This window comes from Cervus canadensis, chromosome 20, assembly GCF_019320065.1.
Source record: "Cervus canadensis isolate Bull #8, Minnesota chromosome 20, ASM1932006v1, whole genome shotgun sequence".
Taxonomy (NCBI): domain Eukaryota; kingdom Metazoa; phylum Chordata; class Mammalia; order Artiodactyla; family Cervidae; genus Cervus; species Cervus canadensis.
Genome location: NC_057405.1, coordinates 21,440,252 through 21,460,387, shown reverse-complemented (window position 1 = coordinate 21,460,387; position 20,136 = coordinate 21,440,252). Strand labels below are relative to the sequence as shown.

The 20,136-nt window shown below is 36.1% G+C and overlaps 1 long non-coding RNA gene across 1 annotated transcript in view; it reads left to right on the top strand.

Annotated features, from left to right (window-relative positions):
- LOC122422850 overlaps positions 1 to 19,928 on the top strand; it is a 37,841-nt gene extending 17,913 nt beyond the window's left edge. The window contains exons 3-4 of the long non-coding RNA XR_006263982.1: positions 1,409 to 1,524; positions 18,724 to 19,928. This is a non-coding gene — a long non-coding RNA (uncharacterized LOC122422850). The remainder of the gene's footprint in view (positions 1 to 1,408; positions 1,525 to 18,723) is intronic.
- Positions 19,929 to 20,136: the final 208 nt, after the last annotated feature.

Genomic DNA, 20,136 nt, shown 5'->3' with positions numbered 1-20,136 from the left:
ACTGTCCCTGATTGCTGACGCTTTGCTAAACATGTGTCCTTGAAAAATAGTCTGAAATAAAGGCAGTCAAGTGTCTCTGCTTGCAAGACATGCAGAAACATAAGGACTCTCAGAATTGTCTTTCAACACTCTTACTACATCAAATTGCTTTTTAAAGTATATATTATTGATAAGGATGATTGCAATGATGCTTTTTGAAATGGTGTGAAGATGGAAATTATTGAACTATTAATACCTAACAATAGGAGATTGTTTAAATTATAACATCACAGTATAATAGTTATTAACATAGATATTGGTAAAAATAAATGAAATAAGCAGATTAAATTAAATGTATACATAATTTGATCCTACTTTTATAGAAATTGTACAAATATACACATATATAAAGAATATATACCAAAGTGTGTATTTCAACAGATAGAATTATAAATGTTTTCTTTTTTTGCTTGTCTCTTTCTTTTTGACCTCTTGAAAATGAACACTTTAGACTTTTGTAATGAGGGGAAAATTGTTTTTAATGAAAAAATGAGCAGTCATGTAAGAACTTCATCTGACAGAGAAAAAGCTTCATAAACTTAAATGGGAATTAAAGAATGTCAATTCTTTTTTTGACTCCGAGTTGCCTTTATGTGAAGTGCAGTGTAGAACTGCTGCTACTGCTGCTGCTAAGTTACTTCAGTCGTGTCCGACTCTGTGCGACCCCATAGACGGCAGCCCACCAGGCTCCCCCGTCCCTGGGATTCTCCAGGCAAGAACACTGGAGTGGGTTGCCATTTCCTTCTCCAATGCATGAAAGTGAAAAGTGAAAGTGAAGTCGCTCAGTCGTGTCCAACTCTTCACGGCCCCATGGACTGCAGCCTACCAGGCTCCTCTGTCCATGGGATTTTCCAGGCAAGAGTACTGGAGTGGGTCGTCAGTGCAGTGTAGAACTAGAAGAGAATAATTAGGTAACTTAATTTTTCTCTTAAAAAGTTACCTTTTACCTATGATAAAGTCAAGAGTTACTTTTAGCAATTTTCTGTATTATTTATTATCACATAGTTGTCACAAAGAGAAACAAATCTTAGAAAAGCATTCAAACAGGGCAGATGATCTAGGGTAGTGCTGTTTAGTATTTCCTTAGTACCTGATGGACAGGGAGGCCTGGCATGCTGCGATTCATGGGGTCGCAAAGAGTCAGACACAACTGAGCGACTGAACTGAACTGAACTGAATGTGTGTATAGTGAGTATAGATTCTGGTGCTGTACAGTCGGATCAAGCTAAGTAAGGAGCACTAAACGAATTGTCTTCATTTTTATTTCCTGCCTGTGTATCATACTCTGAAATATGTTTAATCTTAGTGATTTTGTAAGTTGGCTTTTTTTTTGTGCTTCTCATGATTTTTTTCCCCTACTTTAACCAAGGTGCTGTTACCAGATTTGTCTTCTGAGTATAAACTAAAAATGACTGAAGTTCAAGCAATGGTAGAATTCTCCGTGGAGCTAAACAAGTTCTACAATGTGGATTTATTTCAGAGAGGGTTTGTATTTTATTGTGAAAATTATGTATTTTGCATAAGATAAATTTTACAGTTTTCATTTAAATTTAAGTACATGCTTTTGTTTGAGTACATATAAAGAAAACAATGAGCTATGTTCAAGGGTTTTCTTAGTGAAATTTTATTTCTAAATAAATGAGTATTATTCCTATGGATTTAATGAAGATTCTGGATATATTTAACTTATGTTTATGAATTTGTACTGAGCATTGAGAGGACTTCAAAGAAAATTGATAAGAAAGATTTCATTTCTGCTTTTTTAAAAGATAGCAGTGTGTGGGCTTTCAACAAAGCAGAATATACACACACAATATACATACACAAAACAGCTTAGTAGGAATACAAAATGATGACTCTTTGAAAAGTATATATAGAAAGTGCTCTAGGAATCAGAAGCAAAAGACCTTTCTGGGCTAGCACATCAGGAAAGGCCCATTACAGGGGGATAGGGTCAAAGCATGGATAAGAGTGATAGGGAGAGGATAAGGTGAAAGACCCTCTCGGTAGGAGAAAACATTGTGAATCCAGTCTTGGAAGTAGGAATGAGCATGTTATTTTAAAGAGTCGTAAGAGGCTGGATATTTTCTGGTAGAATTTCCGAAGAAAAGACAGCAGAGGGAGGTTATGTTTGTGAAGGGCTTTTGCTGTCTGGAGGAGAGTTGACACTAGGGATTGGGGTAGCCACTGATGGTTTCCAAGAACTGATGACATGGTTACCATTATTACAGTTAGTACTTACTGGCACATGGAGAGCATGATGATACTGAATGGATGGTCCGGCAGAAGAGATAGAGGCCCAGGGGGAGGGTAGAGGGGCTCACAATATCTCAGGCTATAAACCTGAGTCTCTATGCTGGGGATGGTAGTGGTGGGGCCATGACTGAGGAGATGATGAAAGAAATAATTCTATTGTTGATTGTTTATCTCGGCTTTGCCATCTTGTTGAAAAAACAAAGACAGCTGTGCTCTGCTCCACATGGTCTCTCACCTATCAGCAGGACAGCTTGGGCTGTCCCCCTGGCAGAGGGGGAGTCCAAGAAAGCGAGCAGAAGGTGCAGCCTCCCCGCATTGACACAGTTTTCACCACACTGTGTTCTGCTGGCTAAGCCTTCCCAGGTCTGGGCTGGTGGGTCTTTGGCCAGTGAAACTTCTGTGAAACTTAATGGGAATTCTGCGTGTCTGGTATGGTTGATTCTGTGCTCTGAAACCCACACCCACAGTTGTCTAGTGAGACATGACTGCTCTCTAGATGAATCACTACTATGTGGAGATCAGAATTCTGTGGGATCCTGCCCTTGAACTTCCTAAAAGCCCTTTTGTCAAGCTGAAAATGTCTGTTTAGACACTGCCCTTAGCTCTTTTGGAGATGTTAAGAAAGGGATTTACAGCCACAGCCTTGATTAGATCTTTGTATGAAGTTTTATTTTCCAAACTAGGAAGTCTTGGTTCCTCTCTGTTTTCTCTAGCTTCTGCTTATAAAATGACCAGGTGTTTCTTTAGCTCATCTCTTTCTTGCAGAACCTTACTGTACTTGGCTCAGAGCAACCAGGTGACATTTTCAGCATTCTGCCAGAAAATTAGCTTGCTCAAGCCAAAAAGTTTCTTTTAGATACAGTCTGACTTCTGTTAAGTTATTGTTCGAAAGCATAGTCACCAAAAGTTTATTACTACAAAACATGGGTCACTGTTTTTTAAGTCTCATATAGTTTCCTTATTATTTTTCTTGCCTTTGTAACTGTAACTACTACTTTGGTCCCAAAGTCAATGACACATATTTTGTTTTTATTAGTACCAATTTCTGTATTAGTTATTTATTGCCACAGTAATGCAGCTAACAAAAAACCCAAAGCCCTAGTGGCATCACACGGTGAATATTTGTTTGTGCTCACAGATCTGTGGACCAGCTGGATGGTTGCACTAATCTGGGTTGGCTGGGCTCGCTTGCAGTCGGCTGGCAGGGAGCTGCGTGGTGTAGAACAGACTCCCCTGGTTGCACTCAACTCTGCTCTGTCACCTCTCATCCTGCAGTGTTATTCTTGCTGAGGACGCAGGAGTCCAGAGAGACAGAGAAGCCTTACAAAAAGACCTGGGCTTGGCACCAGCTCACAGTCCTCTCTGCCACAGCATACTGCCTAAGACAAGTGGTCAGGCCAGCCCAGGTGCAAGAGATGGGGACTCGCACCCCACTTGTTGATGGGAATCTTACTGTGAGAGGCATGGATACGAGGATGGATGAAAAAAAATTGAGGACCTTTAAGTCAGTCTCCCACACACTAATGTTTTTTGGGGTTTGTTAATTTCTGTGAGACCTTTTGAGGATATTAAGTGAAAGTGAAAGTTGCTCAGTTGTGTCTGACTCTTTGCGACCCTATGGTCTACACAGTCCGTGGAATTCTCCAGGCCAGAATACAGGAGTGGGTAGCCTTTCCCTTCTCCAGGGGATCTTCCCAACCCAGGGGTCGAACCCAGGTCTCTCATCTTGCAGGTGGATTCTTTACCAGCTGAGCCACCAGGGAAACCCAAGAATACTGGAGTGGGTAGCCTTTCTCTTCTCCAGTGGATCTTCCTGACCCAGGAATCGAACTGGGGTCTTCTGCATTGCAGGCTGGTTCTTTACCAACTGAGCTATGAGGTTATTAAGAGTAGGATTTAATGACTGATTCCATGTGGAGGATATTGCAGAGACAGAAAAAACATTAAAAAGTATGTATGTGGAGGTGTGACTTTACATGATGTCTAGGATTACTTTGAAATAGCTCAGCAAAGAAAAAAATTACATATGAATCAAATGTGACAAAATCATTTTCATTGGTGGAAAATGGGCAGTGGGGATTGAGTTCACTGCTCTACTTTTTACAAATTTGGAATTTTTAATAAAAAAATTTTAATGATATTGCTGAAGTTTTCCATCCCATTGACTTGGACAATGTTAGTGATACTCATGTACATAACAAAATTACATGGGATCATAGTGTGGAATTTAAGGTTGGTTCATTTTGTCAGGTTGTGAGGTAAGATCCAAATAGAGACAGTTCATAATTGAAGATTTGGAACTGGAAATACGGTCTAAGTGAACTGCTCTTCCATCTTACTGTCAGCCATCATAAGCATAGCGTGTATGATTGCTGCTTTCATTTATTTTCTGTTGTTCTGCAATCTAGTTTCCACATCCATTGAGGTCTCTTGAAGAATGTTGTTACTGATCTTTGAAAAATCTAGTAATTAGAGGCTTATTGTTTTTAGATATATTACTTGACTTGTTTATTTGTAAGAATGTTTTCAAGGATATAATTTAGTCTTTTTTCTATTCTGATTTAATTAGTTCCTACCTTTTAAATCTTTTCTTTATGCTTCTTATGGAGCCTTTACTGCCTTTGCCATATAAGTCAGTTAACTTGGAGCTTGTGTTTGCTGTTATGTTAAGTAACTGTCAGCTTTGATATATAAACAGATACATTTCTCTAAATTTATATTTAAATGTGAGGAAATAAAATATGTCTTTTCCAGTTTATTTTCTGTATGTGAAATGACTTTTTAGGAGACTGAGATAAGAAACTTAAAAATTCAAGAAATGAAATGGAGGCAGACCTCACAAATACTACAGGTTTAGCTTCTGAACACTGCAGGAAAGTGTGTATCACAGTGAAGTCACGTGAAGTTTGTGGTTGCTCACTGCATATAAATGTGATATTTATACTAAACTGTAGTCTGTTGTATCTAATAATACAGTGTACACACTAATACCTTAATGCTAGAAAATGCTAACTATCATCTGAGCTTTTGGTGATCTTTTTGCAGTAGTCACATCAAAGATTACCTATCACAGATCACCATAGCAAATATAATAGCAATGAAAGTGAAATTTTGTGAAAATTACCACAGTTTCTGTGGCACAGAGACACAAAGTGAGCACATGCTGTTGGGAAAATGGCACCAATAGGCTGCTCAGCACAGAGTTACCACAAAACTTCAATTTGTAAAAAACACATGATCCACAAAGTACAGTAAATGGAAGTGTGATAAAATGAGATCTGCCTGCAGTCCTGTGGAGTACGTTACTTCAATGTTTTAAAAATAACATCGATAACTGAATAGCGCTGGAGTCATAGCCCAGCAGGAACTAAATGGAAGTAGAGTATGAATAAGCACTACTTGTGCACGTTTGGCAACAGTACTTGTCCTACAGTCCCTAGGGCTGAGTGTTTAATTTTGGCAGTGTTGTTACACGATAAGGAACCAGTTAGGCAAGGCCTAAACTCCAGGCTCCCAAAGAAAGACAACCCCAAAGAATGCTCAAGCTACCACACAATTGCACTCATCTCACACGCTAGTAAAGTAATGCTCAAAATTCTCAAGCCAGGCTTCAGCAATACGTGAACTGTGAACTTCCAGATGTTCAAGCTGGTTTTAGAAAAGGCAGAGGAACCAGAGATCAAATTGCGAACATCCGTTGGATCATCGAAAAAGCAAGAGAGTTTCAGAAAAACATCTATTTCTGCTTTATTGACTATGCCAAAGCCTTTGACTGTGTGGATCACAATAAACTGTGGAAAATTCTGAAAGAGATGGGAATAGCAGACCACCTGACCTGCCTCTTGAGAAACCTGTATGCAGGTCAGGAAGCAACAGTTAGAACTGGACATGGACCAACAGACTGTTTCCAAATAGGAAAAGGAGTACGTCAAGGCTGTATATTGTCACCCTGCTTATTTAACTTATATGCAGAGTACATCATGAGAAACGCTGGGCTGGAAGAAGCACAAGCTGGAATCAAGATTGCCGGGAGAAATATCAATAATCTCAGATATGTAGATGACACCACCCTTATGGCAGAAAGTGAAAGAGGAGAGTGAAAAAGTTGGCTTAAAGCTCAACATTCAGAAAACTAAGATCATGGCATCTGGTTCCATCACCTCATGGGAAATAGATGGGGAGACAGCAGAAACAGTGTCAGACTTTATTTTTTTGGACTCCAAGATCACTGCATATGGTGACTGCAGCCATGAAATTAAAAGACGCTTACTCCTTGGAAGGAAAGTTATGACCAATCTAGATAGCATATTAAAAAGCAGAGACATTACTTTGCCAACAAAGGTCCGTCTAGTCAAGGCTGTGGTTTTTCCAGTGGTCATGTTTGGATGTGAGAGTTGGACTGTGAAGAAAGCTGAGTGCCGAAAAATTGATGCTTTTGAACTGTGGTGTTGGAGAAGACTCTTGAGAGTCCCTTGGACTGCAAGGAGATCCAACCAGTCCATCCCAAAGGAAATCAGTCCTGGGTGTACATTGGAAGGACTGATGCTGAAGCTGAAACTCTAGTACTTTGGCCACCTCATGCAAAGAGTTGACTCATTGGAAAAGACCCTGATGCTGGGAGGGATTGGGGGCAAGAGGAGAAGGGGATGACCGAGGATGAGCTGGCTGGATGCCATCACCGACTCGATGGACATGAGTTTGAGTAAACTCTGGGAGTTGGTGATAGACAGGGAGGCCTGGTGTGCTGCGATTCATGGGGTCACAAAGAGTTGGACACGACTGAGCGACTGAACTGAACTGAAGTGAAACTCCAGGCAGGCACAGAGAGAACATGTGACACCTGAGTAGGTCCGTTTTTACCGTAATTACATCATTGTTTCCTTAATGGTAATCAAATAGTCAAGATACTAACAATGTAAAGATAAACTACCTTTATTTTCATTTTAATCTGTTCTTTCTTTTTTAAAATATGGTAGATTGTAAACTCTTAAAAACAAAATTGAGACTCTAAAGCATTGATTATAAATTTGATGTTATTTAATGTTATGTGGATGTATGTCTTATAAATGAGTGCTATGAGAGCTCAGTATAATTAACTTGTTTTGAGTTTATTTACTAGCAATACATGATTTCAAGATGGTAGTCTTCCCAAATGACTCTTTCAAAATTCATTTCTCAAGAGGGCTTAAAGGGGGAAGAAATTTTGCCTTTTAAATATACGTGGAAGATTGTTGTTTGGACATCTGCTCTCAACAGCATAAAGGATATGAAAGTGGGATTAAATTGAAGATATAACAACTAAAGTCCGGTATTAAACTGGAGGGGAAGTTTCCTCTCTTTGGAGACCACTGCAAAATTATTAGAGCATTTTTTTCTGGAATTCATTAAGATATTGCTATCTATCATATTCATCTGCACAGTTTGTTACTAATTCAAGAAAAGGTGAAATACTTTTGCCAAAATGTTAATTAATGTGCTGTTTTCTTCAATGAGAAAGTCTTGCTTAAAAAAAAAAGGGCTAACTAAAATTGTGTGCTCTGAGATGAGGTTGATTTACTTTATTTCACTGCAGATTGATAACATGTCACAAAGATGCACCTGTGTACATACCACAGTTTAAGGAACACAGCTTTAGAATTAGTGAATGGCTTCTAGAATGGAGTTGAGTTTAATTCATTTCAGAAGAAGGCAAATGGACTAGCTTTGCATGCATGCATGATGCTAAGTTGCTATAGTCATGTCCGACTCTTTGCGACCCCGTGGACTGTAGCCCCCCAGGCTCTCTGGCATTGGACTCTCCAGGCAAGAATACTGGAGTGGGGTGCCATACCCTCCTCCAGGGGATCTTCCCAACCCAGGGATCAAACCCACATCTCTTATGTCTCCTGCATTGGCAGGCAGATTCTTTACCACTAGCACCACTTGGGAAGCTGGGACTAGCATTAGGTATTCTCAGATATTTAGAAAGTGTGAGAACTTTGACAAAGTGTTACATGTTTTAACAGTCTTGAAAAGCAAGTGAGATGTTATCAATGTGTTTGCAGGTGTGTTTGGGATAGTCCATAATCAGCATAAAACAAGCAAGGGAAACTGGGGTGTGAAAGTTGAAACAATGTTGATAATAATACTGTTGTTTTTTATTTTCTTTAGTATATAGGTTCTCATAAACCAGTTTAATTGCATATATGTAGCTACAGCTGCTTTTCCCATTCAGTCCTATACCATTTCCTTGTCATAAGCTATATTACTGCAAGGTGAGTAATATATTATGATTTGGAAATAAAGAAGAACAAGGATATGGACTTAGAAATTGTTTTCTTAAATTGTAGTAACATCGCAAGACAGTGGAACTGAAATCCTCTTAGGAAAGGTTTGTGGAACCCTAGAAACTAGATTCCATGCAACAGTCTTTAAATGCTCTGAACTAAGTAAATCTTAAATCCTTTCCATTTATGATTCTGAGGTGGTTAAACTCATGAGAAGTTTATAGTTTGATTTTAAAATGACTATCAGCCAAAAAAGAAAATTGCATGCTGATTTTTTTGGATTATTGACATTGATTACAACTTTGGAAAAGATAATCCCTTGCCTATAATGTCATGTATATGTTGTGTAAATTTCAAAAATTGGGAACTTCTGATTAAGTGGTGCTGATTGGGACTCACAAGAAACCACCTCAAGTTTTCTTCACCGCCTTCAAAAGTGTCTAAAATTGTCTGTTTTTTCAGTAAGGTATAAGAACTGAGAATATTCTGTAAGAAGTTAATCAGTTTTTCATATTAATGAATCAACCACTCTGTAGTCAGAAAGTTAGTTTTCTCAAAAGCAGTTTGCATCAGTTGTTAGACTATTTCTAAATATTTAGATTTCTCCCATTGTTGTGTCCTACCTCATTTTTGAAAAGTGATGCCATGGTATAGGTCTGCCATTTGTGGCCTGTGTGAAACAGGACGTCTGCATTCTTTGAAGAATCATAATGACAGAGTTGATAGTGATTGGGATCCCAAAAATTAGCCAGTACTGGCCTTGACTGACCTGTGTGTGAAGTATAAATAAACAGAAAAATCAAATTATAAACTATGAAAAAAACTAGGGCAAACAGAGAAAAATAGTGTACTGTTAATGTTGTCAATTAGCTAGAAGGAAATCTTTCCATTAAAGGACAGTTTTTATTATGAGAAGTGTCTACACGAAAATCAAAGCATAAATGACTTTAATGCAATGCAAACAAACACCTGTGGGAGGAGAAACATGAAACTTCTGAGTTTGTGTACTCTCAAATTTAACATGTTTCCATATTAGTGCAAATAATTAAATTATGAAACAGTTTACACAAAGATGAATTTATTTATGGGTCAAATATTACTTTACCCAGGGACTATCTGTATGGATTTTATGAGAGTTCCATCTGTAAATAACAAGATGTTCTCAAACAGGTAACCAACCAATTCAGCTCAGTAATAAACAAGAATAGATCTTTCCTGATCTTAATAAAACTTTTTGAGATAGCAAGTAAGCCCTTTATTTTCTTGACAAAATTAAAGGATAGATTTTAAATGTTAACATACTGGGGTAAAAAGTTTACATTTTGAAAATTAACGAGTTCTCTAGGTATCCAGTTTCAAAAATTTTACCTAAAAAGAAATGTGAATCTACTCAAACTTTTTTCTTAAAATTACTCATGATCCTACAATAACACATTATCCCCTTCAGGAAAAATATAGTGACCACAGTATTCTGTCTTTAGTAACAGTAGGAAGATATTCTAAGAAAATATAGTGTTTTAGAAAATATAATCTTTATTTACTCTTTTTGAATATATTACTTGTGATATGTTCTGAACAACAGGAGAGGGAGTAAAGATTTAGAACTCTAAGGAAGTTGTAATAGGGAATTGACTTTGAAACATATTAAAATGATAAAATAAGTCAGATAATATATTTATTAAATTAAATGTTAGGGTTCTTTAAATTTTGCTCATTTTGAACAGATTAGTGAATTGGTTCTCCAGACTTATTAATAAAATATGGAAAAGGAGAATGATGGTAGGAGGAGTAATTGTTAAATTTGGCATCTTACCTAAATGTAAAGCAAAATTTTAAAAAATGTCTTTCTATAAAATCTTATACCTGTATACTAATGTTTCTGAAAATTTTAATTGCTTCCTAATGAAATTAAAGTTTAAATGTGGTTATTGGAAAAAAAAAATAAGCAGGCTAACCAACATTAACATAGCAAGTGAAGGAACGGAAAACATCAGCAACATCGAAAACTGTAGAAGAAGATGACAAATACAAACATTTAAAATTATTGTGACCATTAAACTCAAAATAGTTTTAAGTTTTTCTGTTTAAAGGCAGACTTTTGGGTTTTAAATATCCCATGTTTTGAGAACAGATACCTACAGATTAAAAATTCTTACTTGATGAATTGAAGCTTTTATCATTATGAAGGGAAATGATTGGCGAAGAAAATGGCAACCCACTCCAGTATTCTTGCCTAGAGAATTCCATGGACAGAGGAGCCTGGTGGGAGTCCATGGGATCGCAAGGAGTCAGACCTGACTGAAACGACTTAGTGCATCATTATGAAAATACTTTTATATCCTAATAATGCTTTTTGCTTTTCACTTTGTTCTAATATTGATATTGTAACATCAGTTTCTTTTGGTTAGCATTTACAAAGTGTACCTTTTACCATTTTTTTATTTTCAAACTTTCTCTGTCCTTGTATTTTAGCTTTGTCTGTTGTAAACAACTTACAGTGGTATTTCCTTTTTCATTCTTTGGAGCATTCTTTGTCTTTTAACTGGAACATTTAGTCCACTTATAGTTAATGTGATTGTTGATAATGTTTGTTTTTCTATCTGTTATCTTATATTTTGTGCTTTTTATATTCCCTCTTATATTTTTTTCCCCATCTCTCTCTTTTTCATGTTCTGATTTCTGCAGAGATCTTCAGGTTTATTCTTTGAGAGAGATTTTCCTTTTCTTATGTCTGGCCCTTGGAAAATACCAATCTAGGACCACCTTTTGTTTCTTGAAGGAAAATTTTGAAACGTATCAAAGTACAATAAACACATACAAACCAACTATCTAGCCAATAATTATCAAAAGTTTTTTCCTCTTTATTTTACCTCCTTATTTCTTTTTTCAGTATCTCTAATGCAGGAAGGCTTTTGTTTTTGAAAATCTGCAAAGTCATTATGACACTTAAAGAAATTTTAAAAATAATTTTTTATCAAATAAAACAGGGTTCTTGTTTCTTCAGTCATCTTATAAATGTGTTTTTATAATTTATGTTTGATTCAGTATCCCACTAAAATTTATAGGTTGCATTTGAATGTTAAGGTCTCTTAAATTTTTTTTTTTAATTTATAATTGCTCAGTTTAGGCTTAATTAAATTCCGATAGTTTTTGAGAAAAATTGTTCATAGGCAATGCTGTGTTTTTCATGTTACATTACACCTGGGGGCATAAAATGTCTCTTTTCATAAATTTGAGTAAGGTCTTGTCAACCTGATACATCCATTATGAAGTTTCACATCATTTAATTGGTGGTACCTATTGATAACTTTTGTCCAGAGTCATTGTTTTATATTACTAAGGCCTACAAAATGATGATATTCTATTATTTCTTCTGCACTTATTGGCTGTAATTCTATGAAGAATTTTATCTCATTAGCTATTTGGTTACTTTGAAATACAGTTTATCCTGTAGAAGGAAAGGCATGGCAGATGTTTTATTCCTTTCTTTATTTATTAGTTTTCAGAATATTGTGTTGTTGCCCTAGCATCTTTCAAATATTGTAAGTTTTTATTTAGTACAGGCATACCTTGGAGATATTGTGAGTTCAGTTCCAGATCATCACAATAATGTGAATTTCACAATAAACACATTCCCAGGAATTTTTTTATTTCCTGGAGCATGTAAAAGTTGTTAAAAAATTAAATGTGCAATAGGATTGTGTCTAGAAAAACAATGCACATACCTTAATTTAAAAATACTTTATTGCTAAAAAATGCTAACCATCATGTGAGCCTTCAGTGAGTTGTAATCTTTTGGCTGGTAGTCTTGCCTTAGTATTGATGGCTGCTGACTGATCAGGATGATGATAGCTCAAGGTTGACATGGTAATATGACAAAATAAGACAGTGAAGTGTGCCCCATTGGTTGACTCTTCCTTTCACCAACCGTTTCTCTGTAGCATTTAGCAATGTTTGATACCATTTTATCTGCAATAGAACTTCTTTCAGAATTGGAGTTAATCCTTTCAAACCCTATCCCTACTTCATCAACTAAGCTTAATACTCTGAATCCTTTGTTGTCATTTCAACAGTCTTCATAGCATCTTCAGTAGATTCCATCTCAAGAAACCACTGCCTCTGCTCATCCATAAAAAGCAACTCGTCTTCCATTAAAGTTTTGTCATGAAATTGCAGTAATTTAGGCATATCTCAGGTTCCACTTCGAATTCTGGTTCTCTTGCTATCTTAGCCACATCTGCATCTTAGTCCCTCCACTGAAGTTTCGAACCCCTCAAAGTCATCTATGAAAATTGGAATTAGCTTCTTCCAAACTCCTTATTTTATTTTTTTAAACATTTATTTATTTGGCCTTACCAGGTCTCAGTTGCTACCCTCAGGATCTTTAGTTGCAGCATGTGGGATCTGATTCCCTGACCAGGTATCAAACTCTGGGCTCCCTGCATTGGGAGTGAGGAGTCTTAGCCACTGGCTTACCATGGAAGGCCCCAACTCCTATTTTAATGTTGATGTTTTGACCTCTTCTGTAAATCATGAATATTCTTAATGGCATCTAGAATGATGAATTCTTTCTGGAAGGTTTTCAATTCACTTTGCACGGATCCACCAGAGGAATTACTATCTCTCAAGCTATAGCCTTATAGAATATATTTTTTAAATTGTAAGACTTAAATTGGAAATTACTCCTTGATCCATAGGCTGCAGAATAGATGTTATGTTATCAGTTATGAAAACAACTTTAATCTTGTTGTCTATCTCCATCAGAGCTCTTAGGGAACCAGGTACATTTTCAGTGGCAGTAACATTTTGAAAGTCATCTTTTTTTCTGGGCAGTAGGTTTCAACAGTGGGCTTAAAATATTAAGTAAACTATGTTGTAAGCAGCTGTTATGTCATCTATTCTTTGTTGTTTCATATATAGAGCCCCAGCAGAAATTTAGCTCTAGAACTTTCAGAATGATTAAAGAGTACTGACTTCAAGTTAAGTCACCAGCTGCATTAGCTCCTAACAAGAGAATCAGCCAGTTCTTTGACATTTTGAAGCCAGGCATTGACTTCTCCTCTCCAGCTATGAAACTTCTAGATAGCATTTTTTCCCAATAGAAGACTGTTTTGTCTGCATTGAAAATCTGCTGTTTAGAGTAGCCACTCTCATGAATTATCTTAGCTAGATCTCCTGGGTGACTTGCAGCTTCACCTTGCACTTCTATGTCATGGAGATGGCCTCTTTGCTTAAATGTCGGGAACCAGCCTCTGCTGACTTCAAACTTCCCTTCTACAGCTTCCTTGCTTCACTCAGCCTTCGTAGAATTGAAGGTATTTAGGGCCTTGCTCTGGTTTTAGACTTTGGCATGAGGAAATGTATAGCCGGTTTCATCTTCTCCTTAGATCACTGAAATATTCTTCATGTCAGCAGTCAGGTTGTTTGCTTTCTTTTCATTCGTGTGTTCACTGGAGTAGCATTTATAATTTCTGTCAGGGCTTTTCCTTTGAATCTACAGCTTGGCTGGCTGGCACAAGAGGCTGAGTTTTCTGCCTTGAATGTGCCTTCCTCACTAAGCTTAATTAATTCTAGCTTTTGATTTAAAGTGAGAAACAACCAGCTCTTCCTTTCACTTAGAAGCCATTGTAGGATTGTTAACTGGCCTAATTTCAATATTGTGTGTCTTAACTGGGAAGCTTGGGGAGAGGGGGAGAGATGGGGGTACAGCCAGTTGGTAGAGCTCTCAAAACACACACAGTATTTATTAGTTCAGTGTCTTTTTTTTTTTTTTTTTTTTTTTTTAATTTTCTGTTAAAAAAAAGTTGGCCCAATTTTATTTATTTATTTCTACTTTTTGGCCACGTGGCATGGGGGATCTTAGTTCCCCAACCAAAGATGGAACCTGTGGCCCTGCAGTGGAAGCAGTCTCCACCACTGGGCTGCCAGAGAAGTTTCAGCTCACTGCCTAACATGAGTGGTTCCTGGCACCACAGAACAACAACAGGAGTAACATCAAAGTTCACTGACCACAGATCACTGTAACAAATGCAATAATAATGAAAAAGTTTGAAATACAGCCTGAATTATCAGAGCATGACACTGAGACACAAAGTGAGTGAATGCTATTGAGAAAATCATGTCGGTAGACACTTGATGCATGGTTGCTACAAACCTTCAACTTTTAAAAAATAAAATATCTGTGAATGTTGTTGTTCAGTCTCTCAGTCCTGTCTGACTCTTTGCGATCCCATGGATTGCCACATGCCAGGCTTCCCTGTCCATCACCAACTCCCAGAGCTTACTCAAACTCATGTCTATCAAGTCAGTGATGCCATCCAACCATCTCATCCTCTGTCTTCCCCTTCTCCCACCTTCAGTCTTTCCCAGCAGCAGGGTCTTTTCCAATGAGTCAGTTCTTCGCATCAGGAGGCCAAAGTATTTTTATCATACTTGATGGGTTATACTGCATCATGACTTCCTGATGTTCAGAGGGAGCCCTGTAGGTTGATTTCTGCAAACTTCTCATGGGATAATCCAAGCAGTGTTCGTCTCCTACTATTGCTAGTTGTTTCAGACTCTAGTGATATTCCCTGTTCTACATTTAGAATCAGCCAAGGGGATCTAGTTCCTTTTAGTGGGAAATAGTGTTGAGAGATCATAATATATGTGTTAAAAGTACACATTTTTATTGAATCATTGTTTCTAGGCCTTCTCAGTTGACACAGAAAGTACACTTTTTTAAAGAAAAATACTTCATAAATTTTTGCTATTTTCCTGTTCTAACTTTTGATTTATTTTTTTAACTTTATATTTCTATCTCTTTTCATTTACACTGAAAGTCTTGGTTCCTAATAACATAATTACTCATTGCTTTATTCATGTGTGTGTAGATATGTCTAAGATAATTTCAAAATAACGGTAGCAACATAACCAGCAAGACTATTAATGTTGTTTGGAATCGCTTTGGGGTTTTCTTTTATTGTATATCCCATAAGGAACAAGCACTGGAAGTACTGTGTTTTAAAAATCACTTGAAAGTACTCTGTGAAATTGCAATTAAGTAGATACACATTAAGTTCAGTTATTTTAGGGTGGTTTAAGGGATAGCTTTTTAAAGTTAATGTATTTTGCTTTTTTATAAAAAAATTTTATGATTCCAAAATAAAAACTCTGAAGTACGTTCATTGAAAAGGGCCTTATTTTCATCCCTTTTCCTTCTCTTCACCCCCATTTCCCCATCTCCCCACCTATAAAAGCCATTTTATTTTTTATTAGTTTTGTGTATGTCCTTCTTCCTTTTTATTACTTTTTTTTAAAAGGCAAAAAATACATAATCATATCCTTTATTCTCAAACAAAGGTAGCATAATATACATATTCTATACTTGGAGCTTTTGTCTTGAAGAGATCACTGCTTTGTAGTATATATAGATATGCTAAATATAGAAACAAATATGCTAGTGGCACTAGGGGTAAAGAACCTGCCTGCCGGTGCAGGAGACATATGAGGCATGGATTTCATCCCTGGGTAGGGAAGATCCCCTGGAGGAGGGCATGTCAACCCACTCCAAGTATTCTTGCCTGGAGAATCGCTAGGACACAGGAGCCTGGCAGGCTATGGTCCACAGGGTCGCAGTCAGACACAACTGAAGCAACTTAGCATGCACACACACATATATAGATGTATGTATATATGTATATAAGATTATGTTTTATAACTGTGTGGTACTGCACCATAGTTTATTCAGCCAGTCCTTTATTGATAGACATTTTTTCTCGAGTTTTCTTGTTGCAGCTAATACTGCAGTGAATAGCCTTATGCTACCTCACTGAAAATTTTTGCTGAAGTATCTTTGGGAGATAGTCTAACAAGTGTGATGCTAGGTCAGAGAGTAAATATGTGTGTTTTTGCTCTTTGTGGCTAAATTCCGTTCCACATGGGCTTGCACCCTTTTACCTCTCCAGCAGTGCAGAATTCCTTTTTGTCCAGACTGTCACCAACAGAGTATTTTGTCAAATAGTTGAATTTCCGTCAATGTGATAGGTGAGAAAAGATAGCTCATTATAGTTTTAATTTGTGGTTTTTAAAATTATAAGTAAGACTGAACATTTTTTCATGTATTTAAGAGACATTGGCATTTCTTTTTTGGTGAACCATTTATTAATATCTTTTACACACTTTTTTAGGTTAATTGGTCTTTTTCTCTGTTTTTAGATGCTCTTTATATATTAGGAATATACGTCAGGTTTTTAAAAGTGAAAGTGAGATTTGTCTGAATGGATCAGCAGATGCATTCAGGACAGAAACAGCTTCATTGTGTTGCCTGCCTGACTGATTTTCTTTGATAATTCTATACTATTTTGTTACTTCTTCAATAATCTTATAAAGATACATTTTAATACTTTATTTGGCAGTTTCGGTTGTTTTTTAAGCAAGAAGTTCTAAATAGCCTAGCTCACCATGGCCCTTAAAAAGGATGTATTTTATCCTGTGTTTTAAAAATTTTGTGGCTTGATATTTTATGTAAAAAATAGTTAACATATGCACAGTCTTGAAAGTAGCTAACACACACAGTTGAAAGTTTTGCTCATTTTTGGGGATTTGTACCTTAAAGTACCATTAATTCTAATTTTAAAAATGTATTTGCAGTCATAATAGGCTCCTATTACAAATGCAAAAGGAACATCGTTTAAAATAATGTATGTAATTACTACCAGTGGTTTGATTTCCCTGTGTTTCTAGTACTTAGGCCAGTGGCTAACACGTTGGTGGGTCCTCTGTAAGTTGTGAATTAATGGTACATGTATGTATTATATGTACACACGCACATTTAAGTTCAGGGAGTTTTAAATAAGATACTCTAATGGTATACCACAAATGCAGTGTTGTTTAAATGTCTTTGAATGTAATGTGTACAAATCAATTATATTATAATTGTGGGTGTACACTTATAAGTAGGTCATAGTTCCTGTTTAGGAAGTTTAGTAAGGAGTTTAAAATGAAACATATCAGTTGTTTATTCTTAGCTGTTATATGGCATACCTGAATATTTCAAAATATCAGTGTTTGATTTAATCTTTAATTAAAATTAAAACTTTGCTATCTAATGCCAAGGTTCCTGCTTTTTCCACTTTGATTTTTGTTCTCAGTCATCTCATGTTTTCAGGGTGACCTCATCTTAATCTTAACTCAACATCTATCTCTGTAGCATTTTGCCAGTTCTTTTTAGGGCCAAATTGTGATTTTAAAGGTTCTAAGTTTAATTGACCACTCTTTCTTTCAATCTTTAAATCTGTCATTGTCCATATATTCTCTCCAATGCCATGCTTTCCTAGATATCATAGTAATAAATTTATGTATTTTAAATAATCTTTGTATTATTTACAGATTTATACTCCTGCCTAGGAAATCATTAAAGAAAAATTAAGATTAAATATTCAACTCTCTAGTGTCCATCTAAACTCATCCCTGATTTATAATCATCATTTAGCTTTTAGTAACCCTTTGTGTATGTGTGTTTGTATACATAGATACATATATCGTCCATTACATGCACAAACTTATAGTGTAATGATGTTAAAACAGAAGCATTTGTTTTTACCTCATAATTTTTTCTATTTAAACTGATTGTTAATGACTGGTAGATTTTTATATATATATATATATATATGTACATATATATATTCTTAATCTTATGCAAGTAATAAACTAAACAGAATAGCACTGACCTTGAATAAAACTGAATTCTTTCAACATAATACATGTCTTATGGTATGAAACCAATTTTTAAAGCTGTTTGCTATTAATCCTGTGTTTTCTCAAAATTGTGCTTAAGAATATTTTTATTGTCTTTTAAATGAAAAAATAATAAACCAGATTAAGCAGTGAAAGCCTTAGAATCCTTAGTAAACTCCTGCTATTGTTATGACATTCTCTCATTTAAAGTAAGAATGTTTCTGTCTTTACATATGCCTGTTTCTCTTTGGGTTGTATGCAATGCAGTTGTAATGTTTGATCTGTATGTGGATCTGGTACACTGTTTTCCACCAATAGTAAATACTATGGGAGATTGATAAAGCAGACGAACTTTATTTTTTAATACATATAGATATATAGAAATAGGGGCATTGCATATTTTTTAAATGTTTCGAAGTGACTTCTTTTGTCTCTTTTGCTTTAGTTTTTACCAGATTCGTGCATCTATGAAAATTCCACCAAGAGTTCCACACAGAGTAGAAGCTAGTTTGCTACATGCAGCAGGTAAGCCAAGGAATATTCTCAATTAAAAAAAAATGAAGCAAGATTATAATGACCAATAATGACTTTTAATTTTATCTTTTAATTATGAACACAAGATGCCAAAGAGCATCATTCTCATACTTCGTATAAGAAATATATTTGAGGTCTCAGTAAAACAGGCTTGATTATATATTCCTTGTCTCCATCTTAGGTTTCTTAGGATGAGCAAGTAAAAGTATGTGAAATTTCCATGAAAACAAACATAAGTAAGGGTGATATCAATTATATCATGTAATATGTACTTTTAACAAATGCACAGTGAATGTGAATACATAATTTGACATATGATTACAAAGCTGTTTTATGATAAAGTTTTATAGTATGTGTTTTGAGTTTATTTTTTCACCTACTTTTTTTTTTACTTGATTAATGAGAAAATAAAGGGTCAGAAAGTATAAAATAGACATGTTGTAACAGCTCTTTTATTTACTCATGTTCTAAGGAGACACTCTAGCATTAAAGGATTTGAACCAAAACTAGTGGTCCTGATGTAATCATTGGGCATTTTTTTTCAGCTTTCTTGATACAGTATATTCTATTAAGCAGTTAGAAAATACAATGATTAATGAAACATACTAGAGAGTTTTCATTTCTAATATGAACTAACAGTTTTTAATGCATCACAAAACATTAAAAAACACCTTATGTAAAGCTAGCTCAGTGAAGCTGTGAGCCATTATGTGCAGGGCCACCCAAGACAGATAGGTCATGGTGGAGAGTTTGAACAAAACACAGCCCACTGGAGAAGAGAATGGCACACCACTTCAGTATTTTTGCCTCGAGAACACCATGAACAGGGTGAAAAGGGAAAAATATGAAAGATGAGCCCCCCAGGTTGGTAGGTATCCAGTATGCTACTGCAGAAGAACAGAAGAATAGCTCCAGAAAGAATGAAGAGGCTGGGCCAAAGCAGAAATGATGCTCAATTGTGGGGGTGCAGAATTAGAAAGTCACGAGTTACCTAGAGTAATAGGCAGGTATGGCCTTGGAGTACAAAATGAAGTAGGGCAAAGGCTAACAGAGTTTTGCCAGGAGAACATACTGGTCATAGCAGACACCCTCTTCCAGCGACTTAAAAGACTACTCTATACATGGACATCATCAGATGGTCAGTAGCAAAATCAGATTGATTAATTCTTTGCAGTCAAAGATGGACAAGTTCTATACAGTCAGAAAAAATAAGACCTGGAGCTGACTGTGGCTCAGATCATGAACTTACTGCCAAATTCAGGCCTAAATTGAAGAAAGTAGAGAAAACCACTTGCCCATTCAGGTATGACCTAAATCGAATTCC